Raw genomic sequence first — 24,542 nt, 5'->3', positions numbered from 1 at the left:
ATATATACTACTCTCCTTCTGAAAGCTTCTCCCGATTGAGAGGGAAGCACTGCCTCACCCTACCCCACAGGGCTCCTGATTCCAGATTCTTAAAGTGACAGTATCTTGGGATCTTCCCATCCCATTGCTAACTCTCCAGGACCATGCCTCTCCTCCAGCTTCAGCTGGTTTCTGACACTGTGCTGACACCAATATCCTTGAAAGGGGGTCTTCTGGACCCCCTTGTGCTTGAAGGGCCAGTACCCTCAGTCACACAAAACTAAACTATGACCCACTAAATGACCTGGAACTAAAAGCAAATATTATTTTTGCAGTTTTGCATAACATTTTCCCCAGTTCTCACACAACACTATTAACATCTAATTTGTTTCTGATCCCAGGCTGAGGGAAAGCCATTCCTTGGGTAGTTTGATTGTGTCAGTGTTCTTCGAATATGTAAATAAAGATACTGAGATAGGAGCTATTCAACAACAGAGGCTTTTAAATTCTATATTTATCAGAGTCTTCAAGCTAAATAAAAAACACCCTGTACATTTGATCAGTTTAAGAACATGCCCAACAAGCGATCATTAAAATTCCTTGACTCCACCAGTCCTTCCCCAACAGCTCCATATTATGTAAAGGCTGCTCAAGAAGAGCATCTAAGAGGATCTAAGGTAAAATTTTCAAAAAGCATCTCAGTGACTTAGGAACCTAAACCCCATTTTCAAAAAAGACTTAGCCAGTGAGAAGTGGGATTTTCAATGACAGGTAGGGTCCGAAATGCCTAAAAGCCAGTTGTTTAAAGGTATTTCGTACTTAAAGATGCAGATAGGTGACGACTGGCATTTTCAAAACTGCCTCTTCTCTGGCTTTAAATCATTTTTGAAACTGTGACCTACACTCCTAAGTCAGTTTGGTGTTTTTGAAAATTGTACCCCGAGGCTGAAGGAAAGAGCTCTTATCCCCTTGTGGCTTCCTTCAGGCTACCAGGCTGGGTGCAGTTTGAGGTACAGGTCAGCTTGTTTAGCAGGATTCCATGACTGGCTGCAACCTAAATGCAGGCAAAGTGGAAGCTGGCTCCTCTGTTGCCTGCTTCCAGGTTTTATTTCAGTTAAGTCTCTAAGACACAAAACCTGGGAGCATTTAAAGTGCTCTGCTGTGGCACTTCAGCAAGTCAAATGATGGAAATCGATGCAGAGCTTTGCAAACTAAAGTCTGACATGAAGGTGCCCCTGTATGAAGTGTCACCAGATTATATGGAAGATGGTGTTTGCCATTTCTATCTTCTTCTTTTTCATGATCTGCAGGCAGCACCAGGTGCAACAGCCCCTTCCCTTTGCAAACAATTCCAAAATGTCTTTCAGCTAGTCAGCCTGGCAAGGCATTTAAAACAGAGCTGATGTAAGAACCACTGAACACAAACCAGTAGTTACATTTGTTTTATCTGGACCAATGTTTAAATGATTACCACCAATTTTTCAAGGTTTTTATGCAAGGTCACATGTAGGATGCTGAGAATCTCGAACTAAATGTCTAAGTACATTGAAATAATGGAACAAAGAAATCCAGGAGAGAAAAAACAGTTCATAATCAGCAATTACCTAATGGACAAATGATCTTTCACTGAAATCCAACCCATTGGTGTTTCAAAATAACATGTCTGAATTAAATCCGGCCTTCAGAAAGGCAATGAGCTATCTGCTATTGACAGTACAATGTGAAACTGCAGGCCTGCTTACTTTTAGCATTGAAATGGGAATGCACTTGGTTTGAACAACAGACGGTTACTTGCCCAGTTGATTATTTATTAAGCATTTCCTTTGAATGTGTTTTTATTCTATTTTAATAAACCTAAAAGTAGTTGTCAGCTTCATAATTGTGACCTCGCCTCAGAGCCCATAGGCACTGATGGCTGAATATTGCAGATATAAAACAAACAGAACAATACCCACTAATAGTTGAAAAGCACCTCTAGTAAGGTTCCCAGACCGATATACATTTCGCCTAACCAGCCAGGGCTAAATCCTGTGGGGAGTGACTGCTGAGAGGCTCCCTGTCTGCACCGGCAGGAAGGCTCTGGGAGCCAGGGTGCAGCACACTCCAGAACAGGGGTGGCCAATCTATGGCTCAGAAGCCACATGCGGCTCTTCAGAAGTTAATATGCGGCTCCTTGTATAGGGACCGACTCTGGGGCTGGAGCTACAGGTGCCAACTTTCCAGTGTGCCGGGGGGTGCTCACTGCTCAACCCCTGGCTTTGCCACAGGCCCTGCCCCTGCTCCATCCCTTCCCATCCCCTCCCCTGCCATGACCTTTCTCCTCTCCCTCCCCTCCAGAGCCTCTTGCCTGCCATGAAACAGCTGATCGGGAGGTGTGGGGAGAGAGGGGGAGGCGCTGATCGGCAGGGCTGCTGGTGAACGGGAGGTGCTGGGAGGGGAAGCTGATGAGGGGCTTGCTGACATATTGCTGTGGCTCTTTGGCAATGTACATTGGTAAATTCTGGCTCCTTCTCAGACTCAGGTTGGCCACCCCTGCTCCAGAACATTCTTCAAATAGCCACAGCGTTCATCCTTTCCCCCAGCACCTCTTGCTGAAGGCATCATAAATGCAGGGGAGCCAAGTGCCTGGACACACCCCAAACCAGTTGGCCATATCCTAATGGAGCATCACTGGATTCCCTGCCTGGTAGTCAAAAGCACAAGGTCCATATTATGCTCTACTTGCGACCAGTGCTTGGAAAGGAAAGGGGGAAAGAGGAAGCTCTCTGTATGTCCTAATGCACTCCAGGCAAGACATGTGAGAATGTTTCCCACAGTATACACTGCACCCGGGCAAAGCCAGGCTCCGAAAGGAGGAGCTGTGTTACACACAAATTTGGACCTTTCCTCATATTCTTTCATGGGGAGACGATGGTGGCTCAAGGGAATTACAGACCAAGTTTTTGGGAGGAGAAGGGAGCCCTCATGACCACTGTCATGTCACCAACCCCACTTGGCTGCCCCTCCACACACCATACCACAGCCAGGAGGGAAAAGCACAGCAGCCAGTGTCTGAGCATCTCCTGTTGGCACAACACCCTGGATAGGCTGCGTCAGCCAGCAGTGATCTGGTAGAGCGTGAGCTGCAGTTTATCTGCATATTTCATAAGCAACCAAACATCTCTGATAATATCTATCAGGACAAAAGTACTGGACATTGAGTACAATTTAGCTATGTCCATGAACTCAAGCAATTTGGGTTGTTTTTTTAACTTTTGACTATAAACATTCTTTTAAAAAAAACACCACTAGGAAAATTTATCCAAGTGGAACTAATATTAAATTATACATAGCAACAACCCGGCTCTCCACCAGCATGAACACAGCAATCATAAATCTCTATTAGCTGTAATTTTTCACATATTTGGAATCTACCATCATGCAAATTAGTTCCATTTGTACAACCAATGTTGATGCCATTAAAATCAATCTCATTTGCCAAAGCATATGAGCACAACAGTTCCTGGACTTGATAATTTTTCAGTTCAAAAATCATCTTGGACTAGCTTCTTAACCTGAGTTTTACAGCAAGAAATCAGATTGCATTTGGCAACAGTACCCTTAAAATTGAAAATTGACAACAGACCTACCATTCGTTTTTATTGGCACTTCCTGGTGCTTTAACTCCTTTATTTACTTTTGTTCTGGGGCTGCCAGCTGTTACACCCAACTCCAACTTGACCTTTTTCTTCCCTGTCCCTGCCTATTGTTCCCACAAGAATTTTGGTGTAGTCAGAGAGAACACAGACTTCTCAGAACCTTCCACCAGAGCTGGTCAAAAACTTTTCATGACGACAAGTTTTGCAACCATTTTTCAAAATTTTAAAACCTTTGAGAGTGGTTGAATCTTTTTGAAAATTTGAAATTTCAACAACAAATTCATAAAAAAAATCCCCCCATCCCTCAAAAATCACTTTTTTCTCCCTTTTCAGACCTTTCTCAGTGTCTGTTCTTCACTCTGCACGATGCTGTGTGCCCTCAGTTAACAATGGACCCTGAACATTGGACTCTTACCTTCCTCAAATAGCTTAAAACCTGTCTCATCTATTTTTATCCCTGTCATCCTATGGCTCACATCACTGCAGTATCTGGGTACTTCACAATTATGAAGGAATTTATCCTCCCAGCACTCCTGTGTAAGCTAGGAGAGTATTATTAGAGATGAGCGACTGAGGCAGAGACAGAGTAAGTAACTTGCCCAAGGTCACCTAAGAGAGTGTTTTTCAAAGTTTGGGTCATGACCCAGTACTGGGTTGAGGAATGTAAGGCACTGGGTTACTCTGGTCACCACCGCAGACCAGGATGTTAAAAGTCCCGTCGGCGATGCTGCCCGGCTAAGGCAGGCTAGTGCCTACCTGTTCCGACACCGCACTGCACCCCGAAAGTGGCTAGCAGTAGGGCCACGGGGCTCCACGCGCTGCTCCTGCCCAAGCACCGGCTCCGCACTCCCATTGGCCAGGAACCAGCCAATGAGAGCTGGGGAGGGGGGTGGTGCCTGCAGGCGAGAGCCATGCGGAGCCACTTGTGAGTCTCCGCCTAATAGCTGGACCTGCTGCTAGCCGCTTCAGGAGCCACCAGAGGTAAGTCCGTGCCCCAACCCCCTGCCCCAGCCCTGAGCCCCCCCCAAACCCAGAACCCCTTCCTGCATCCCAAACCCCTCATCCCCAGTCCCATCCCAGATCCTGTACCCCCAACCCAGAACCCTGACCCCCTCCTGCACCTCAACTACCTGCCCCAGCCCTGAGCCCCCACAAACCCGGAGCCCCTCCCACACCCCAAACCCCTCATCCCCAGCTCCGTTGGGTCATGGGCATCAACAATTTTCTTCAATTGGGTCCCAAGAAAAAAAAAGTTTGAAAACCATTGACCTAGGAAGTTTGTGGCTGAGCCCCACATCTCCAGAGAGTCTCAGTCCAGCGCTTAGCCACAAGGTCATCCTCCCTTCCCTAGCACACATTCATGGATTCCAAGGTCAGAAGGGACCATTGTGATCATCTAGTCTGACCTCCTGTGTAACACAGCCCATAGACCTGCCCCGGGATAATTCCTAGTGCACATCTTCTAGGAAAAACATCCAATCTTGAAACACTTGGGCGTTATATGAACACACATATATATACACACATATAGTTGCTTCTCATGCTCCCCGAAGGCAGCGGGAGCTTATGGCGAAAGAGAACCTAGCCCCTGCTGGTTCTTCTCTCTGATCAGGTGAGGCACCCAGTGCTGCTCCCACTTCCTGACAGCCAGCTGCCTGCTAGAGCAGAGGAATCAGCAGGAGCCAAGAAAGGAAGGAAAAGGAAAGGGTCTATGATGTGGGTGGCCTGCCTCACCACATCAGTCATGTAACCAATGTGCGACACCCCCTCCTCGGTAATGGGGAGATGATGGCAAGCAGCAGAGCAGACTAGGGGCTGCAGATGACTAATTCAGAAATGTCATCTACAGTATGAACCAGTCAACACTAGGTTGAGTAGTGGGGCAAAGCTGGCAGATGCAAATAAGTGTATAAAATTGTCCTGTGATGCTAGCGAGCTAAGGAGCACGGAGATGAGGCCAGCCCTGTCTAACCCTGAGGGCGTGTACAAAAAGGACATCCAGGGGCTGGCTGAAACTGGTCTGCTTGAGCTGGAGGAATGTCCCTGCCTGTCTGGGCTGGGGAGGAATCCATCATCAGAGTGGAGGGGAGCTGCTGAGCTGGGAGGGATGAAGGAAAAGTTTGTTGGTGGAACCAGCTGAGAAGAAGAATATGTCGGGGGGGACCCTGAAATTTTCAGTGGATATTGGCCCCTGGTTGGCAGCACAACCAGATCATTCCTAGGCAATCCACTGAACACTGTTCCACCAGAGGGACTCCTCAGTGCTGCTGGGGACATACCTGTAGATCCATTCCACACTCCAATGACTGTTTACTGGCTGCACAGCTCTATCCATCTGCCAGGTCTCACTGCTACCTCAAGATAGTGAGGGCACTAATTATTTGTGGTGTTATTCAGTGATTTCTCATAGTTACTGCTTGGTAGTCAGATCCACAGCAAAAAACACTATTTGCCACCTCCCTAATCTGAGGAGATATTCAGAACCCCCTGATCAATAGCTTTTGATCCCTTTGATAAGAAACTGACAGTCTGCCCTGGATGTGGCTTTCCATCCCCCATTTTTGCTGCCCTGGCTGTCTGGCGTGTGGCAGCATCTCTCCACTGACATCAGGGCTGCAGTCCAAGGACAGTCTCTTTGCTAGATATTTTTGCATCAGTAAAACAACATTTTCATGGGAAAATGCTCTTAATAGTAAATGAAGAGGGCTGTTAAAAGCCACAGCAAACCCGATTTGGCAGCAGACATTTCTAGTTTCCATATGTATCACACGTGCCTCACAGCTGAGAAGCTGACAGAAATTTTAAAAGTTGAGACGCCTGAAAGCATCTGCTAGCCATTTTGGGTCATCTGTGAAGGCCAGTCCGAGTATTTAACTCTGCTTTTACCTCAACCACAAAGACTGCCCAGTGGATGAGTTTTGTGTGCATTTCTTTATCTTTTCCACACTCACGTAATGATTACCATTATTAGGGGCAGGCTGTGTGTGAGTGCACAGGTGAGGGGGAGGGCACAAAGAGCTCTGCCCCTTTCTTTGTGGCTGGGCTCTGTGAAGGGGCACAAATCACAGTCCTTGAGCTGTGGAGTTAGGACTCCTCCAGGCTAACACTAGGATCAGGGAGCAGTATACGAAGGGAAGGGCTGTGGTATCAGTTCACCCTCTGCATTGGCCAGTGCTGCTGGGTGAATGACATGTCGTGGACTTTCTACTCCAGTGTGCACTCCCAGAACAGATTGGACTGATTTAAATTTTAATCATGATTTAAAACAGCAAGCAATGAACTTAGATTTAAATAATACATTTTAATCTTGTTTGCATTTTTCCCTAAAGAAAGGTTAATTCTCATTGGTAAATCATTAAACCAACTAAATGTAGCTTTTATACTAAGCTTGGTGTTTCTTTATGCTAGCCAGGAGGTCACACTACATTTATTTAACCACTTAGCTTAACTTACATAATAAAAATTCAGTGTCTGAATAAACGTACGAAAATGGTCAGTGATGCATTTCTTATGTACTAGACGATTACTTTTAAACTTGTGATTTGTGTAAAGCTCTATTGGGATGGAAATGAAAATCAAATTAAAAATGCACAGAAACAGCATTTAATTCCTAAAAATGAAACAAAGCTATATTAAATGTGCTGAATACATAAGAAAAAAATCAATTTTCCTCATAACATATTTTGCATTAAAACTAAATTGATTAATTAAACAAGTATTATCTGTATTATTGAATTGAACTGATAGTTTCTGGTTAAGAAAGGGTGTTCACCCCACATTAGCCTAGAAAGGATTTGTGAGGCTGAGAAGATGCCAGTTACCTGAAAGGTCACAGCTGGGGGGAATTAGGTGGCCGAAGTAACCCCTGAATGATGACGGAAGCCAGCTGAGAAGGAACAGATAGGACTAGTATAAAGCCAGGAAGCTGGCAGCAGAAGGGAACAATGAGGGAGCCTGTGGCTACTCTCTGGATGTTAGAGATGCAAACAAACCCGGGGGAGAGTAGAAACCCCAGGGAATCCAGGGCCTGAAGGAAGGATTTATCCAAAAGGGTGGTGGGGCAAAAGCCTAAGAAAGGTGGAGTAGGAAAAGGCTCAGGGAAATGGCAGCAAGGTGGGACTTCGCCGATCTTAGCTGCTGATTAGAAGGTCCCTGAGCTGGAACCTACAGTAAAGGGCAGGTCTGATTTCCCTATTAGCTACAGGAGAACTGGCACAACATGGGAGAAGGCTGCTATTTTGCATGGAGATACTTTGATAAACCCCCAGAAAGGGAAAACCATACAGTGACCTGGCCAGAGAGTCACGTGACAGAAAGCACTCTGAGTTGCAATGAGAGAAAGGGAGGATGGCAGGCTGCATGAACAAGTGACAGAAGGTGGTGTTCGACTTGGAAGGAGCTAATCAACAGTGCAAAATACGTGGACCCCCGTGACACTGGTCATCATTACTTCAAAATTTAGCACATTTCCTCCTCACACCTCATTTTAATTCATAGATTGAAAGAGGAAAACAAGCTTCCTTGCTTTTTCAACTTCCAGTTGGTTTCTCAACTTTGAATGAACTGGTCATTGACCTGAACTATCTAAATGAAATGAAAACATTCTCTCTGCACTTGCAGAAGAGGTTACTGCTGTCAGAAGCTGGTTTAGCCCTTCAACAAACTGTGGTTCCACATGCTTAGCCAGTGACTTCCACCCGTTCAGTGCTTCGACTTTCTTTAAAACTTGGCAATAAATATGTACTGCTTGGTTTTTTTAATTTAATTTAATCTAAGGGCAGGTCTTCATTACCTGCCAGATCAGAGGGTAGTGATCGATCTATCAGGGATCGATTTATCGCATCTCATCTAGACACGATAAAAATTGATCCCTGAACACGCTCCCCGTCGACTCCGGAACTCCAGCTCGCAAGAGGCGGAAGCAGAGTTAATGGGGGAGTGGCAGCAGTTGACTTGCTGCAGTCCTCATGGCTAGGTAAGTCGACCTAAGATATGCCAACTTCAGCTACACTATTCACGTAGCTGAAGTTGAATATCTTAGGTCGACCCTCCCCTTCCCCAGTGTAGACCAGGGCTCAGTGATGTAAATAGACTGTCATAATTTCAAATTTAATTTTAAAAAGGTTTAAAACCCACAGCCACCAAAAGAATGCTGGTTGCATCACATGGAATAATGCCGGGGGATGAAGAGGGGGATGGAGGTTGCCTTCCTCTGTACCATGGGGCATTTTCTGGTTTGAATGAAAAGGAGTGGTGGATACTCTGTAACTTGAAGTCTCTAAATCAAGATTTGAGGACTGCAATAACTCAGCCAGAGGCTCTGGGCTTACTAGAGGAGCGGTGGGTGAGATTCTGTGGCCTGCAATGTGCAGGAGGTCAGACTAGATGATCATGATTGTTCCTTCTGGCCTCAAAATCTGAGAGCTCCAAGGACACCCACTGTTGTACAGCTCTCCTACAGGACAGGCAGTAGTTCAGAGCCCAAATCCATCCTGTAATAGGTATTTTAGGTACCACACATACCCACAAACAGCCCTAACATTAAATCATAAATAGCAATGTTCACTCCATATTAGGTTTGTGAGCAGATATGCTCATTTGAATTCTCCATTCCCCTGCTTCTGGACTGATATGAGTAAACAAACCCCTCTCCCCGACTCCCCCCTCCCCCGGAACATTTCACACGCCACTTACAAATGTTTTATCAGGAAATAAATAAGTGAGAACATTCAGTGAAAACCTTCCATTCAGCCCCTGCCTGCTGTACCTGTCAGTGTGACCTATAGAGATACCAAGGTTACATTCCTTGAGTGAAATGCTGCAAGCCAGCCAACAGTGCTTTTAGGAGTGTACAAAGACCAGGACAGATCTTCACCCCTCATTCTTTGTTATTTGTACATTAGCAAAGAGAAGCCTACATTACCACCTTTCTCCTTGACCAGCCAGTCCCATTTACCCCTCCTTGTTCCTCTGCCAATAGGTCTCTTCTCCATGCCTTCTTCCTCCCACCCCATTGTTTCGCCATCCCAGTCTCCTTCCCCAGCCAGTCCCAGTCTTCCCCCCACCTCAACTCCCAGTTCCACTTCTTCCCTTCACCTGCCAGCCTCCAAACCTAGCCTCCTCTCCCTGGGCTCCTTCTAAAATGAATTCCCCCCTAACCCCTCCCAGTGGTTGCCGAGGGGCATTGAGATCATAGGAAAAACAGTCTCCCTGCTCTCACTTCTGGTGCCTATCCCGGACCCCAACCTAAAACACACCAATTGCAGGAAAAGTTCTGTTCAGCCCTTGACTGAATCACAGTGCAGATGGGAACTTGGGGGAATTTACCTATGAATATCTAGCAAGTCTTCAGTGAGCATGTGCAAACTGTGATTTTTCAAAAGCTTATAATGTTGCCAAATCTGAGTGTATTTTCACCGAGACAGCAAAAGGTACATTCCTGACACAAAGGCCATCTCCTGACAACCCTCTTGCCAAATTTCAAGTCCCTGCTCCAAAGTATTGTGCTAGCTGCTGTATAAACACATAGTAAGAAACAACCCCTGCCTGCAAAGGGCTTACAATCTAATTAGACAAGATAGACAAAGCATGAGAGAAAGGCAGAGCTATTATCCTCATTTTACAAAAGAGAAACTGAGACACAGAAATGAAGTGACTTGCCAGAAGTCACACAGGAAGTCTGTGGCAGAACTGGAATTGAACTCAGTTCTGAGTTCTCAGATTTCCTGAGTCCCTGTCCCATTCCTAATGTATTTAGGTCTGGTGCATACCATGGCACTCTTCCTTGAGCAGCTGCCTAAAGTCACTTGTCTATGGAGGATGACTGAATACATTTGCTTTTTAGTGCATTTTCTGAGGCTAACTCTCCTTTCATTGCACATCAGGCTTACTGTGTCTATGACTGCCAAACAAGCCAGCTCTGCTTGTTAAAATGTTTGGCCCGCCCTGAGTTCACCCATTACAGCAATCACAGCAGCTGCTGCAAACAGAACTCTTTACTTGAGTCCCGTACCAGTGCTTTCAGATCTGCAAGGGAGACAGGTCATGCTCACTATGAAGTCTATGCAATTCCTGCATCTCTACCAGCCCAAAAGGAGCAGCGGAAAAAGGACCAAACTACTGCTGCACTGTATGAGAGTCCGCTAGGCTCTGGAATTTGCCTCTCTCCCTGCCCATGTCTGCCAGCTCACAATTCCTCATGCATCAATCAAGGGAAATCTGCTCCACCATGCCCAACCACTGAGGGAGATGATCAGCAGTCAAGGGAGAACTCCCTACCTCAAAAACCAATGAAGACCTATTCTCACACAGGACAGAGTAGGATGTCTTGCCTGGCACCAGTCTTCCCAGCAGAGGTTGAAGAGAAACCCACCTGCTACCACTGTGCCTGCTGTGAGGGACAGATGCCCAGGTGAGGGTCTGTGGTGTGATACAGAGTTCCTTGTCCAACTCCTCCACTGTTACCAGAGAGGACCAGAATGTGTTGCAGCTGGGAGCCTAATAAACATAGGGACTTCCTGGCTGGGGAGTTCTCTAGTTGCTGCTTGAAGCAGGGCTCTTTGTTCATGTCCTCACACCATGTGGTGTCAGAAAGGAGTGAATCCCTCTATAAAGAAGGAGTAAAGGAAAGAAAAGAGACCCCCTCCCCCCCGACTGCCAGAGCAATGAGTGAGTGGAGAAAGTGGAAAATAAGGAAGGAAAGCTAGGAACCCATAGTGCAAGTGGCTGTGCTAGAGAAGTCTCATTTTGGCAACTCAGGCAGCTGGTCTTGCTGGCTCTGTAGATTTGAATGATTCCAAATGGCTTCTGGTTTAACAGAGAAAGCACAAGAATACCTGATAAATTCTCTGATGCCATGGGTGATGCAAGGGGACCCATAAATACCATGGGTGATGCAGCTGATGTATGCCCTTCCCCTCTCTGCTGTGGAAAAGAATGCTTCAAAGAGAAAGAGGTATTTGATGCCCATTTCACAGGCAGACAAAATATTACATATGAAAGGGCTAATCTTAATAGGAGGTGCCAGGAAGAAGGGGAAACAGAGAAGTCTTTTATTATTGCAGTTCATAGTGTTACTAAACATTGCAAATATGGAATGTTAAAAGAAGAACTAACAACAGACAGGATAGTTGCTGGCATAAGAGACACCAATTCACCAGCACAACTTCAGTTAGATCCAGATCTCACACAAGCAAAAGCTATAGCAAAAAGTGAGAAAGCAAGAAACCCGAAAGAAACAGCAGTGTGACTTACATTCTAGCAGCAACTGGAAGACTGCATCAGCCAATATTGACACAGTGAAGAGCAAATACAAATATGACAGGAGCAATCAGACCAAATTTACCACAAGAACGGTGCGCAATTAGAGAGAAAGAGAGAGAGAGAGAGACCAAGGAACCATAATAAGAGGGAAGCTTGGAAAAGCTGTGGCACATGTGGCAAGACCCCAAGCCACAGCTGGCAACAATGTCCAGTAAAAGGAGCAGAATGTAGGAGATGCTACAAAATGGGACATTTTGCAGAAGCACTCAGGACACTAAGTGTAGTGGAAACAATCCAAGAGGGACTGTTATCATCAGAGGACAATGAGGCCATACTTCTAGAGACTATATCCTCAATAGGAGAGACAGCTCCTTGGTACACAAGCATGAATTGAAACGTCCTTAAACCTTAAATTTAAAACTGATACTGGGGCAGTCGGCACTGCAATTCTAATAAAAGATTATAATTGATAGAGATGGAGATCTGCAAAGACCAAATAAAATTTTATGTGGGGCTAGTAACACTACATTAGATGTTTGTGGCCAGTTCCTTAAGAAATTGGGGAAAGGATGGAATGTTCTTCATCAAATAATAAAATGTAATTCAAGGACAGAGAACTCTCCTACTAGAGTTGCTACCATACAAAGTCTACACCTAGTAGAGAAACTGGAATGGCAAAAAGCAAACTATATGGAAGATGTGTCCACATGTCTTCACAGGGCTTTGTAGGGGGAGTACAAAAGAGAATCGGTGCCATCAGTATTTCCTTTGCTCTGACAGCCTCATGCCACATTCCTATATGCTTGCTAGGAAAAAGTCAAAGAAGAATTAAAGGAAATTGAAGATATAGGAGCTATTTCCCAGACAGAAGAAACCACTGACTATTGTGCAGGCATGGTTGTAGTATCAAAAGCCAATGGCAAAATCCAGATTTGTTTGGGCCGTAATAAAAACATGTGCAGAGAAAGACGCACACTTCCTACAGCTGACCAGACGTTAGCTTAGTTATCAGAAGCCAAAGTTTTCTCAAAGTTAGATGCTACAGCCAGCTTCTAGCAAATCCCCCTTGCTAAAAATCCATCTCATTAACTACATGTCACCTCATTTGGAAAGTACTGGGTTTTTTGTATGTGTTCTAGTCAGTATATCTTCCACACCAAAAGATTTCCAAAAGAGAATCTCTCACCTTGTGTCAGGTTTGCTAGGTATTCTTTGCAATGCAGATGATGTGTCAGTATATGGCAGAGATAAAAATGAACATGACGAGCAACTACATGCAGATCTGAGATGCTTCCAACAAACTGGTGTTACTCTGAAATGTGAATTTGGAAAGGAGCAGCGAAAATTTGTCCGACACAATTATCAAACGGAATTCAGCTGGATTCAGACAAACTGAAGACATTACTTGCCTTACCCAAACCCAAAGTTGATTCTGCTACAAGAAGATTCCTAGGCATGACAAATCATTTTGGGAAATTCTTACCAAATTTAGTTCATCCCACACAACCCTAAAGAGATCCCCTGGATGATTACAATATGTAGATCTGGGGTAGCCACAGCAAAATACATTTAATAAAATAAAAGAATTACCGACATCTCCACCTATTTTGGCAAAATATTTGGTAAGCTACCCAACAATAGTAGCAGTGGATGCATCACATAAAGGCAGCCAGAAGGAGACCGGAGACCTGCTGCATTTGTACCAAGAAGCCTCACAGAAACCAAACAGTGGCATGCTCAAGTGGAAAAGGAAGCTTTAGTAGTCACTTGGGCCTATGAATAGTTCCATGCATGTGTGTTTGGCTTGGATTTCAACACAGAAACAGAACAAAAGCCCCTAGTGGTGTTATTGGGTTCAAAACCACTGAATGACTTTCCACATAGGATTCAAAGATTTCTATGAGGGCTAATGCAATTCTCTTACAACATAGAACACATACCAGGGGAAACACTCAAAGCAGCAGACACTCTGTCTAAAGCCCCAATTGAACGGCCACCAATAGAAGAAGAAAAGACTTTAGAGACAGATGTCAAAATCTACATTGACCTTGCTTGCATCGGCTATCTTCAGCAGAAGTTCTGATGAGAAGATGAATAAGGACATCTTTATCTGTGGCACTAATACAGCTTAAGCATAAGTGGCTTGACCTGAAAACATTTGAGAATGGGATGCTGAAATAAAAATTCAGCAGCCACAAGACTTCAAGTGTTGGCACAGAACAAAAATCTGAACTGAGACCAGAGAACAAAGTGTAAAACCGCTGGCAGTGACTCAAGTGCATAATTACCAACCTCAGGGCTGACTGTTAGGAAACAGGGCACAACCCCCAAATTGGTTGTGAGTTCTATACTTAGATTTCACCAACCAATCATCAAGTATAAAGTCCTCAGGCACTATAACAGCCTTCACATGGAGTCACAGACAGTTGCCTTGGAAACTCTGATCTGTCCTGCCACCCAGGTGAGCATTCCTTTGTGACAGATGGTCCCTTATACCAAGAATCACAGCAATATTCAGGTCACTCCTAGTCACAAAGGACTAGTGACTTACCCCAGATTAATTGCACCTTAGATCTTACATCAAAGACAAAGTTTGCAGCAAATCCTATAATAAACTATCTAAATATTTATTAACTAGGAAAAGGAAATGGGAGTTATATACAAGGTTAAAGCAGGTAAACATATATATACAAATGAGTTACAATCATAAGTTTCAAAATAGAAAGCTTCTATCATAAGTAATCCCTATTTGATCTCTAGGGATAACCCAGGCTAAGCACAGAGAATCTCTTACTTATGCCTAGTAAACCTTGCCCCCCAGAGTCCAAGCAGCACAGAAATCCCTTTCTTTCTTGTTAGAGCTTTTTTAACCCTCTCCTTCATTGTGCTCTGAGCTGCAAGCTCAGCTGACGGGAGGAATCCACTTCACAGGGGGAGGGCAAAACAACAAATGTCTTTTGTCCTCTTTATCATACCACAATAGTTCCTCTAGTGTCGATGGACCTTTCCTGTTGCAGATCAGCACTTCACACTAGTTTATGTCTCTCTCCTGTCTGGTGACTTACATAGTCAGAGAGCCTTACAATCCAACTGCTCAAATATTACCTTGCAATATGGGCTACAGATGTTATAAGCAAGATTAATGCATTCAGAAACTCACAAGCATTCGATAAAGTCTAAACACATTATTATAACACTATACCTATTTTAACACTACTAACACACAGGTGAGCCAGACTGATTCCAGCTATGTATTTGTCAGGGTTCCCTGATGCATGGGGACCGTGGCATGATCTGGCCAGTATCACACACAGTTTGGCTATAAAGCTCCCAAACATTTGGAACTGTTCAGAACTTGTCAGAAACTCCAAGATCCTATCTAGTGGAGCCACCGAAAGGACTTATCTGGAGGAATCGGGTTCATCTTCAACATTTCCAAACACAACAAAGCAAGGATCTGGGACCTGCAGTACACTGTCAGGAAGTGAGTACCCTCCACAGGGAACTCCACACACAAACTCAACAGATGTGAGAACATGAATGGAAGATTGATCAGACCCCCTCAAAGACTTGGTTTTTAGAATATTGCTCAGGATTATTTATATACAATTGATAAGGGGACATAGCTTTACAGATTCATAGATTCCTAGGCCAAAATGGATCACTGTGACCATCTATTCTGACCTCCTATATAATACAGCCCATAGAACTTCCCAAAAATAATTCCTAGAGCATATCTTTTATTTTAAGGAATCTGAAGTTTATTTTGACTCATTGTATATGTGTATGTGTGTTTGTTATAATTTAAGTTTTGACTTTTTATTATAAAGTAAGGGAGTCATGGAGAGTTTACAAAGTTCCTGGTCCTCCACATTACCAGATAGGACCAGGATGCGTTGCAGCAGGTAGCTTAATAAAGGTAGGAACTTCTGGGCTGAGGAGATCTCTAGTTCCTGCTAAAAGTATCGCTCTTTGTGTATATTTTCTCACTCTACCAAGGACCACTCAAAGAAGTCTTAGTGAGATACTAGAGAGAGAGAGAGAGAGAGAGAGAGAGAGAGAGAGAGACATGGTCATTCTAGAGGCTCTCAGCCAGGGTGCAGGGTAATAACATGTAATATAGTTCTCTTAAAAACAGTTTGTTTCCTTTATTAAAATGCTACATTGTGGCATAAACCAGATGGTTTAACTGTATTTAATTAAATACCACCCTTTTATAGGGAAACTCAGACAGAATTTATTCTAAAATCCATTAAAACTTAATACAGAGTGTCCTTTCTCTAGGTTTTTGGACTCATCCTTCAGAATTCAATGGCAGGGATAGAATTCTCTATTAAATGCTATAAGATGGGTAAAGAAACTATTGAAATGTGATCATTTTCTATTAAACTCTATAGGACTTTTTCCACAAATGCATTTTTAAATCATTAGTCTTTTAGATTCTGAATTCATTGTTAGTTTTGTTATAACATTTTAAATAGTGGTTTAGACTCACTTGAACAATGCTTATTGGTAATATGTGTCTGCCAGAAATAACACCAGTAGCACAGAGGAGCCAATATGAATTCTGCACTAACTGGAGAATGGAGCTTTGCATGTACTAGACTAAGTGGTTCACTTTCAAAGTGCTATTATCACTGTTATAGACTGCATTTGGTTGCTTAGTAACCATCCTTATCGATGATTCAAGTTTTCTCCAGTTAACTTTGTAAATGGATAGCACATTTATTTTTCTCTCAGCAATTGTATCAGGGGAAATTTTATAAAATCACTCCAAAAGGAAACATCTTTCTGTGTCTTGGCAATAGTTTTATTGGCATGTTAGCTGAGGCACATATGCAAATACTTCTGAAAAATCTGATTTTAGAAAGCATTACTGAGCGGTACAATATTCATAGCCCTATTGTTTGGCTGGTATTCACTGGAAGAAGAAAAATGAATTTCTATGCAACTGGGAAAGCATATCTGTTAAAGAGCTAACAAGCAACAAATGGTAAAAAGAAGGTCTCTAATGTTTAATTAAAACCACAGACATTACCATGTGGACAGTAGGCTGCAACTCATTAGTAAATGGATTCTATCTGTGACAGCCTTCCAACCCCAGACTTTGCTGATTACGTTTGGCTTTTAGGCAGTAATCCCAATGGAAAGTGGTTTATTTCAGTACTCAGTGAGTTACTCCATAGATGGTAGTGATGAAGACATTATATTGACATGGGTTAGTAGTTGTAGGCCTTATGGAAGAAGTGAGTTTTCAAGGGGGATTTAAATGAAGACAGGATGGGAGCCAAGCACATTGGGATGATGCTTAAAGTTTACAAAGCATGTCTCATCCATAATACTAAAGCATTTTACAAAGCTGGATAAGAATTATTATACACCAGTTACAGATAGGAAAATTGAGGAACATGTAGGTCATATGATTTTCCCAAGGGCACACAGTGAATCAGTGGTAGACTGACTAGTCCTGTACCCTATCCACCATCCCATGCAACCTCCCGTGGATAGGGAGATCATTCAGGAATAAGAAGCAGCATGGAAAAGAAATGTAGATGAGAGAAGGAGAAGGAAATGAAGGCAGAGTTGGCCACACTGGGGTTGTATGTGTACAGCAGGAATGTAATGTGGTAAGAAACGGGAGCAGAAATGTAGTCAGTGGTGGAGATGAGGAAAGCCTTAAATTCCAGGACTGAGAGGACAAAAGAACGAGAGTATGAACATTAATATGTACAAATAAATTCAGGCTTCTGTATCGTCATGTGCCCCAGTTTGCCAAGAAATGTCAGGCAATGTAGCTATGATGATCCAGAAAATGAATGTATTTCTTAACTTCCATTCAACAAATACCCAATCTTAATGGTAAAAAAGAAACCACACTGGTCTTTCAAGATATTTCTGACATCTGTACCTCAGCCATGGTTTTCTCACTAGACTTGGGTCCCGATTCTGCAGCCTGATCCAGAGATGGATCCTTACACACTGAAATCCATAGGCATCCACACAGGTGCAAGGGCCTTCTTTGTCAGTGTTAAACTTTCACCTCTGCAAGTGGGCAATCACTTTTACATTCTGATATTAATTCCAAAAATGCAAAGTTTCCCCATCACAGTTCCCTTCAATAACACCAATTAATTACTTCTCAAACATGCAGTTTCCTGGTAGACCCTACCTTACAAAGTAAAGCAGATTGCCTTAACCTATTCGAGCCAAAGGCTTTTTTTAATGACATTCAAATCAGCACTTAAAGTATCACACAGAACAATCACAACTGGAAAACTCATTTCAGGCTTCTCCCCATTATCCTCCCGCTTCACCATTCTTGGGGCACACGTATCTAGGGCCCAAATCAAACTCTCACTGAAATCAATTAATGCCTCTCCATTGACTTCAATGGGAACCAGCTCCAATTTAGTATCAACTCTTTGCTCCGTAGGTCTGGTAGCATTTAATAATGAACTTCAATTTTAGAGGTAGAGCCAAGCTTCCATGGAGCAGGAATTACAGGGATTTCAGAAAGCTGCCTTGTGAAAACTCCCACAGGAAACTCCCTCCCTAGCCCAGACCTTAAAACAGGTTCCAGTGGCTAAGTATGCTGGCAGTTTCTCTCCATGACATTCCATTTGCGGAACTGTAAAACTCATGACACATGATAAATCAACAGATAGAAAAATACTCTCATAAGCCTAAAACCAACCACATCGAAACCAAATCCCAAAGGCCACACTACCTCATCCTCTTCCTCCTCAAAATTCCTCTGGCACTTACCCTTCCAAGAATATTAAGGTAAGGAATGCAGATTGAGCTGAAGTGGCGGCAACTCACTGTTGGAGTAACGGAGAGGTGGATCTTAAAGGGCTTCTCCACCCAAAAATAATATTGGGACCACAAGAGCCACATCTGGAGATTAGACAGCAGTAGGGAATAAGAGGAGGTGTTGGACGCCAGGTCTGTCCCCAGAAACAACAACATGGGTCGAAAGCAGGGGCTGCTGATGGAGCAATTGTCCAAAGCTCCTCATTTAGTATTAATGTAGTTCTTGCTCTGACTAGAAGAGGAGAAATCAAACCGTGGTCCAGTGAGAATAAGTAACCTTCTAACAAGTTTAAATCATATATACAAACATTTTCACTGCAGTCAAGTAGGTTTGGTACATCCAGCAGTCACATGCAACCGGTGTTGCAAAATGTACAATGAGCCATCCGTGACCTTCTATTGATTTCAGTGGACCAGCCATTTAAAATGGCAGCACGAGGCCCTGCCAGGGAGGTTAAGTTCACAACTTTTCTACATGAAAACAGTAGGCTATAGATTCTACCATACATCTATAAATTAAATATAGCAAAAACTCACTCTGTGGTTGCAGAACTGCAAGTCTCATGCAAACTCAGGAGAATATTTTATGTCTATAGAAAGTGTTGAGTCCATTTTCATTGAGAATAAGAGTATGTCTACAAAGCAGTTAAAATGGTGCTTCCCAGCATGGGTAAACAGACATGTGTTACCTCTGCTCATGCTAGTGTGCTAAAAATAGCAGTGTGACCACAGCAGCATGGGCGGTGGCTCAGGCTAGTCACCCAAGCACAACCCCACCCGACACCTGGGTATGTACTTGGGTGCCTAGCCCAAGCTGTGCCCATGCTGCTGCGGCCACAATGCTATTTGTTAGTGCACCAGCTGGAACAGAGCTAGTGTGTGACCATCTACCCGCACTGGGAAGCACTGTCCCAGCGCTGGTGTAGACATACCCAAAGTTTCTCTACCCCTTATTTAAGGCTCTGGAATACAGCAGATGTTCATGTACATACAGCATGATAATGAAACAATATCAATATGCTTGTAATAATGAAAGCAAAAGGGCTTATTTCAGTTACTAACTAATCATAGCAGAGATCTGTAACTATTTGCAGGAATAAGTGCTACTAAACCTCCAAGAACTCGTGCTATCATTTATTATTTTCAGTTCCAGTCTCCTGTTTGGAGCATGAAAGTTCAGCTGCTATAAATCAGAAATGTGATATGATTGCTGCCAACTCTGTTGACAGTATTTGCTCAGTGATAATGCCCTTTGAGACACAAAGTGGCATTGTATCTGCAGCTTTTGCAATTGTGCCTGCCAACTTGAGGATATTTTGTCACTGAATTACAGATGAGAAGTTACCAGAGCTTGGAGAAAAGTGTCTGCTATTGATCTCATTTATTCATGGAAAGAGGGGCAGTACGTTATATTATTACATGATCATTATGGGAAATATTAAACAGAACATAAATGTTAACTGTTGTAGTGGCACCAAGACCAAAAGGATGGGCTTCTCTTGATTGAATGATTAAAATTTTATAAATCTAAATGAATAAATAGTCAGAGTAGAAGAAAAAAAAGATGAATTCTGGAGATACTGGAAAGGGAAAATTGACCTTCCTCTTAAGCATCTGGTACTAGTCACTGTCAGAGACAAGCTATTGAATTAGATGGACCACAGCTCAGCCCTGGCATGTTCCCATGTAATCCCCAAATTCTCACGTAAATTATTTGGGGAAACTTTTATTTTCCAGCTTTTGATGTGTATACTTGAAGTGACTTAAAGCACTGTGTAAACCTAGAAGGCTAAACAATGATGATGATAATACATCTGAAAATATAAATATAATAAAATTCATCTTCATAGATACTGGTGGATTTGAAAATAAAATAGCCCAAAGTTGGTAGCAATTCTGTACTGCTGGGTTATTTCAAATACCCACTTTGCATTGGTGATAATTCTTTTAATATTCAATTATCATTTTATAGCACTTAGCAATGATCTGCATGCTTCCTAGAAGATAATAAAAGGCATAGATCCAGATTCTGAACTGCCATAAAGTGGTTTATCCCAATTGACTTTAATGGAGCTATTTTGATTTACACCAGCTGTGACTCTAGCCCATAGTATCTGCCTGTAAGGTAGTGTATTTACCATCCATAGCACCGCCTTGTGTCAGGGTGAGACGCTGCTAGGTGTTCTCATCTCTGGTGCCTCCTAATGTCCATCTGCCTCTCACCAGGGCTTCTGTGGCTCAGTCCTCCAGCCAAATCACATCCAGTTCAGGCTCCTTCCAGGGTAACAAAAAGGTCCAATTGAAAATCCAAGCTAAACATTCAAATAATAATTATACTGCGCTCGGGCTCTATGGAAGTGCTTTTACTCACCCCACCTCAGAGCCTCCCCCGCAGGAGCCTAACCTGCTCCTGTAGCATTCTTCCTTTGTGGCTTCTTGTCTTTTCCCTCACTGACTCCCTTCTGCAGGGACTCTGGCAGCTTCCCATGGGATCTCCCTGCCCTTTGTCAGCCCTACCTCAGGACTTCCCCCACAAGAGCCTGTGCTACTCCCTGTGGGGCCTCTTATCAGTTTAAGCCCTATCTCAGGGCTCCCACACACAGGAGTCTGACCCTGCTCCCTCTGGGTTCTCCTACCTGCAGGAGAGTCTTCAGACTTCCCCCTCCCCAACTGGGTTCGCCACTCTGTTTGTATAGTCTTTTCCTAACCCTTTCACAGCTTGGATCACCAAGTGTCATTAAATTGCCCTATCACCATCAGCTGGGGGCTAGCTGCTAGGTCACAGACTGATCTGAGCCTGATTTGCCTCAAAGGGCAGCCAGCCTGCGACACTGCCCCCAAGAGGTTACAATCTAAATGTTTCATATGACCCTAGAAGTGTTGGTATCACAGAAATACAAACACATGGTTACTCAAGTTAGCCAAATTCTCCCCTTAGTTATACTGATGCATTCCCACTGAAATTAACATAGATGTATCAGTGCAACTAAGAGAAGAATTTGTCCTATAACATTAAATGTGTTAAATATCAGAGGGGTAGCCATGTTAGTCTGGATCTGTAAAAGCGGCAAAGAGTCCTGTGGCACCTTATAGACTAACAGACGTATTGGAGCATAAGCTTTCGTGGGTGAATACCCACTTCGTCGGATGCATGTAGTTGAAATTTCCAGAGGCACGTATAAATATGCAAGCAAGAATCAGGCTAGGGATAACAAGGTTAGTTCAAACAGGGAGGATGAGGCCCTCTTCTAGCAGTTGAAGTGTGAACACCAAGGGAGGAGAAACTGCTCTTGTAGTTGGCTAGCCATTCACAGCCTTTGTTTAATCCTGAGCTGATGGTGTCAAATTTGCAAATGAACTGAAACTCATCAGTTTCTCTTTGAAGTCTGGTCCTGAAGTTTTTTTGCTGCAGGATGGCTACCTTTAAATCTGCTATTGCGTGTCCAGGGAGGTTGAAGTGTTCTCCTACAGATTTTTGTATATTGCCATTCCTAATATCTGATTTGTGTCCATTTATCCTTTTACGTAGGATCTGTCCAGTTTGGCCGATGTACATAGCAGAGGGGCATTGCTGGCACATGATGGCATATATTACATTGGTGGACATGCAGATGAATGAACCGGTGATGGTGTGGCTGATCTGATTAGGTCCTGTGATGGTGTCACTGGTGTAGATATGTGGGCAGAGTTGGCATCGAGGTTTGTTGCATGTGTTAGGGGGCTTATTCCTTCACCCACTTACTTCCCTGGTCCTTCTTGCATGAACAGAGAGCAACAATACCCAAAGTCCAAAGGAGCAAACAATTCAATGTTTATTGGGGTGAACTTCCAGCAAGCATGATTCCAGTTTCCTTCCTTAGTGTCCCCCTTCCCAGCTCTGACACCACAGAGGCTTACCTGTGTCCCTGTTCCCATTTCCCCCTTAGCAAAACATGATTCAGATTTCCCCACCCCCATTCCCTGTTCCCATTTCCCCCACCCACACACCCACTTATTTCCTGATTGACTGCAGACTATATAGTAAAACTTGAGTTCTGCTTAGCTATACCGTAACCAATCATTTTCCTGAAATTTAACTAACCAATCCTAACACATTGTAACATGATTATGTAACCAATTATATCCCACCACCTTAATTAGTTTACATCCAGCAAAATTAATTATACAGCAAACAGAAACAATCACAGAACCAGACAAGAGATTATACAGACAAACAATGGGGAAATGGGGACTACAGTGATAGAACAACACAGAAATGAGGATTTCACATCCCAGCTATTGATAAGTGAGTTCTTGCCAGACAGGATGCTATCAAACTAAGTTTCCTTTTACATCTTCTAGGCACTTCCCTTTCTCTGGAGGCGATAGGCATTATCAGGACAGGATTGTATTCCTAACAGCCCAATAGCACCTTATTTCAATGTGACTCGGTTGAAATGTGAGGATGTGACTGGTCGCTTCCCAGCTTATGGCTGCCTCTGTTGCTTAGCCAAAGGCCATAGCCTAAGAACAGGGCCTCAGACTGTCACAGTTAGAGAAGGACCTTACACTGGCAGACAGTGATTTTGATTATTTCTTTTATACCTCTATAACTAGCCAAGTGATAAGAATACACCTAAATTCTTAGCGTATAGGCCTTTACAGACGGGCCTGAATATCTATATCCTAACAGCATGGATTGGTTCCTGAGTTAGAGTTACTATGGTGCAGTGTGTAGTTGCTGGTGAGAATATGCTTCAGGTTGGCAGGTTGTCTGTGGGCGAGGACTGGCCTGCCTCCCAAGGCCTGTGAAAGTGAGGGATCATTGTCCAGGATGGGTTGTAGATCACTGATGATGCGTTGGAGAGGTTTTAGCTGAGGACTGTATGTGATGGCCAGTGGCGTTCTGTTGGTTTCTTTCTTGGGTTTGTCTTGCAGCAGGAGGCTTCTGGGTACACATCTGGCTCTGTTGATCTGTTTCCTTATTTCCTCATGTGGGTATCATAGTTTTGAGAATGCTTGGTGAAGATCTTGTAGGGTTCGTCTCTGTCTGAGGGGTGGAGCAAATGCGGTTGTACCTCAGCACTTGGCTGTAGACAATGGATCATGTGGTGTGTCCGGGATGGAAGCTGGAGGCATGAAGGTAGGCATAGTGGTTAGTAGGTTTTTGATATAGGGTGGTGTTAATGTGACCATCACTTATTTGCACCGTGGTATCTAGGAAGTGGACCTCCTGTGTAGATTGGTCCAGGCTGAGGTTGATGGTGGGGTGGAAACTATTGAAATCATGGTGGAATTCTTCCAGGGTTTCCTTCCCATGGGTCCAGATGATGAAGATGTCATCAATGTAGTGTAGGTAGAGAAGGGGCGTGAGTGGATGAGAGCTGAGGAAGCGTTGTTCCAGGTCAGCCATAAAAATGTTGGCATATTGTGGGGCCATGCAAGTGCCCATAGCGGTGCCACTGGTCTGGAGGTATATATTGTCACCAAATTTGAAATAATTGTGCGTGAGGATAAAGTCATAGAACTCAGTAACCAGTTGTGCTGTGGCATCATCAGGGATACTGTTCCTGACAGCTTGTATTCAATCAGATATTAAGAATGGCAATATACAAAATCCTGTAAGAGAACACTCCCTGGACACACATAAGCAGATTTAAAGGTAACCATCCTGCAGCAAAAAAACTTCAGGACCAGACTTCAAAAAGAAACTGCTGAGCTTCAGTTCATTTGCAAATTTGACACCATCAGCTCAGGATTAAACAAAGACTGTGAATGGCTAGCCAACTACAAGAGCAGTTTCTCCTCCCTTGGTGTTCACACCTCAACTGCTAGAAGAGGGCCTCAACCTTCCTGATTGAACTAACCTCA

At 43.6% G+C, this 24,542-nt stretch overlaps 1 long non-coding RNA gene across 3 annotated transcripts in view; it reads right to left on the bottom strand.

Annotated features, from left to right (window-relative positions):
- Positions 1–24,542, bottom strand: part of LOC122457221 — a 141,112-nt gene that overhangs the window by 76,624 nt on the left and 39,946 nt on the right. For all 3 annotated transcript variants that reach the window (XR_006276670.1, XR_006276669.1, XR_006276672.1), the window contains one exon: positions 20,831–20,966. This is a non-coding gene — a long non-coding RNA (uncharacterized LOC122457221). The remainder of the gene's footprint in view (positions 1–20,830; positions 20,967–24,542) is intronic.

Source organism: Dermochelys coriacea, chromosome 1 (assembly GCF_009764565.3).
Source record: "Dermochelys coriacea isolate rDerCor1 chromosome 1, rDerCor1.pri.v4, whole genome shotgun sequence".
Lineage (NCBI taxonomy): Eukaryota > Metazoa > Chordata > Testudines > Dermochelyidae > Dermochelys > Dermochelys coriacea.
Note: the sequence above shows the minus strand (reverse complement) of the source record. Positions and strands in the feature narration are given on the sequence as shown.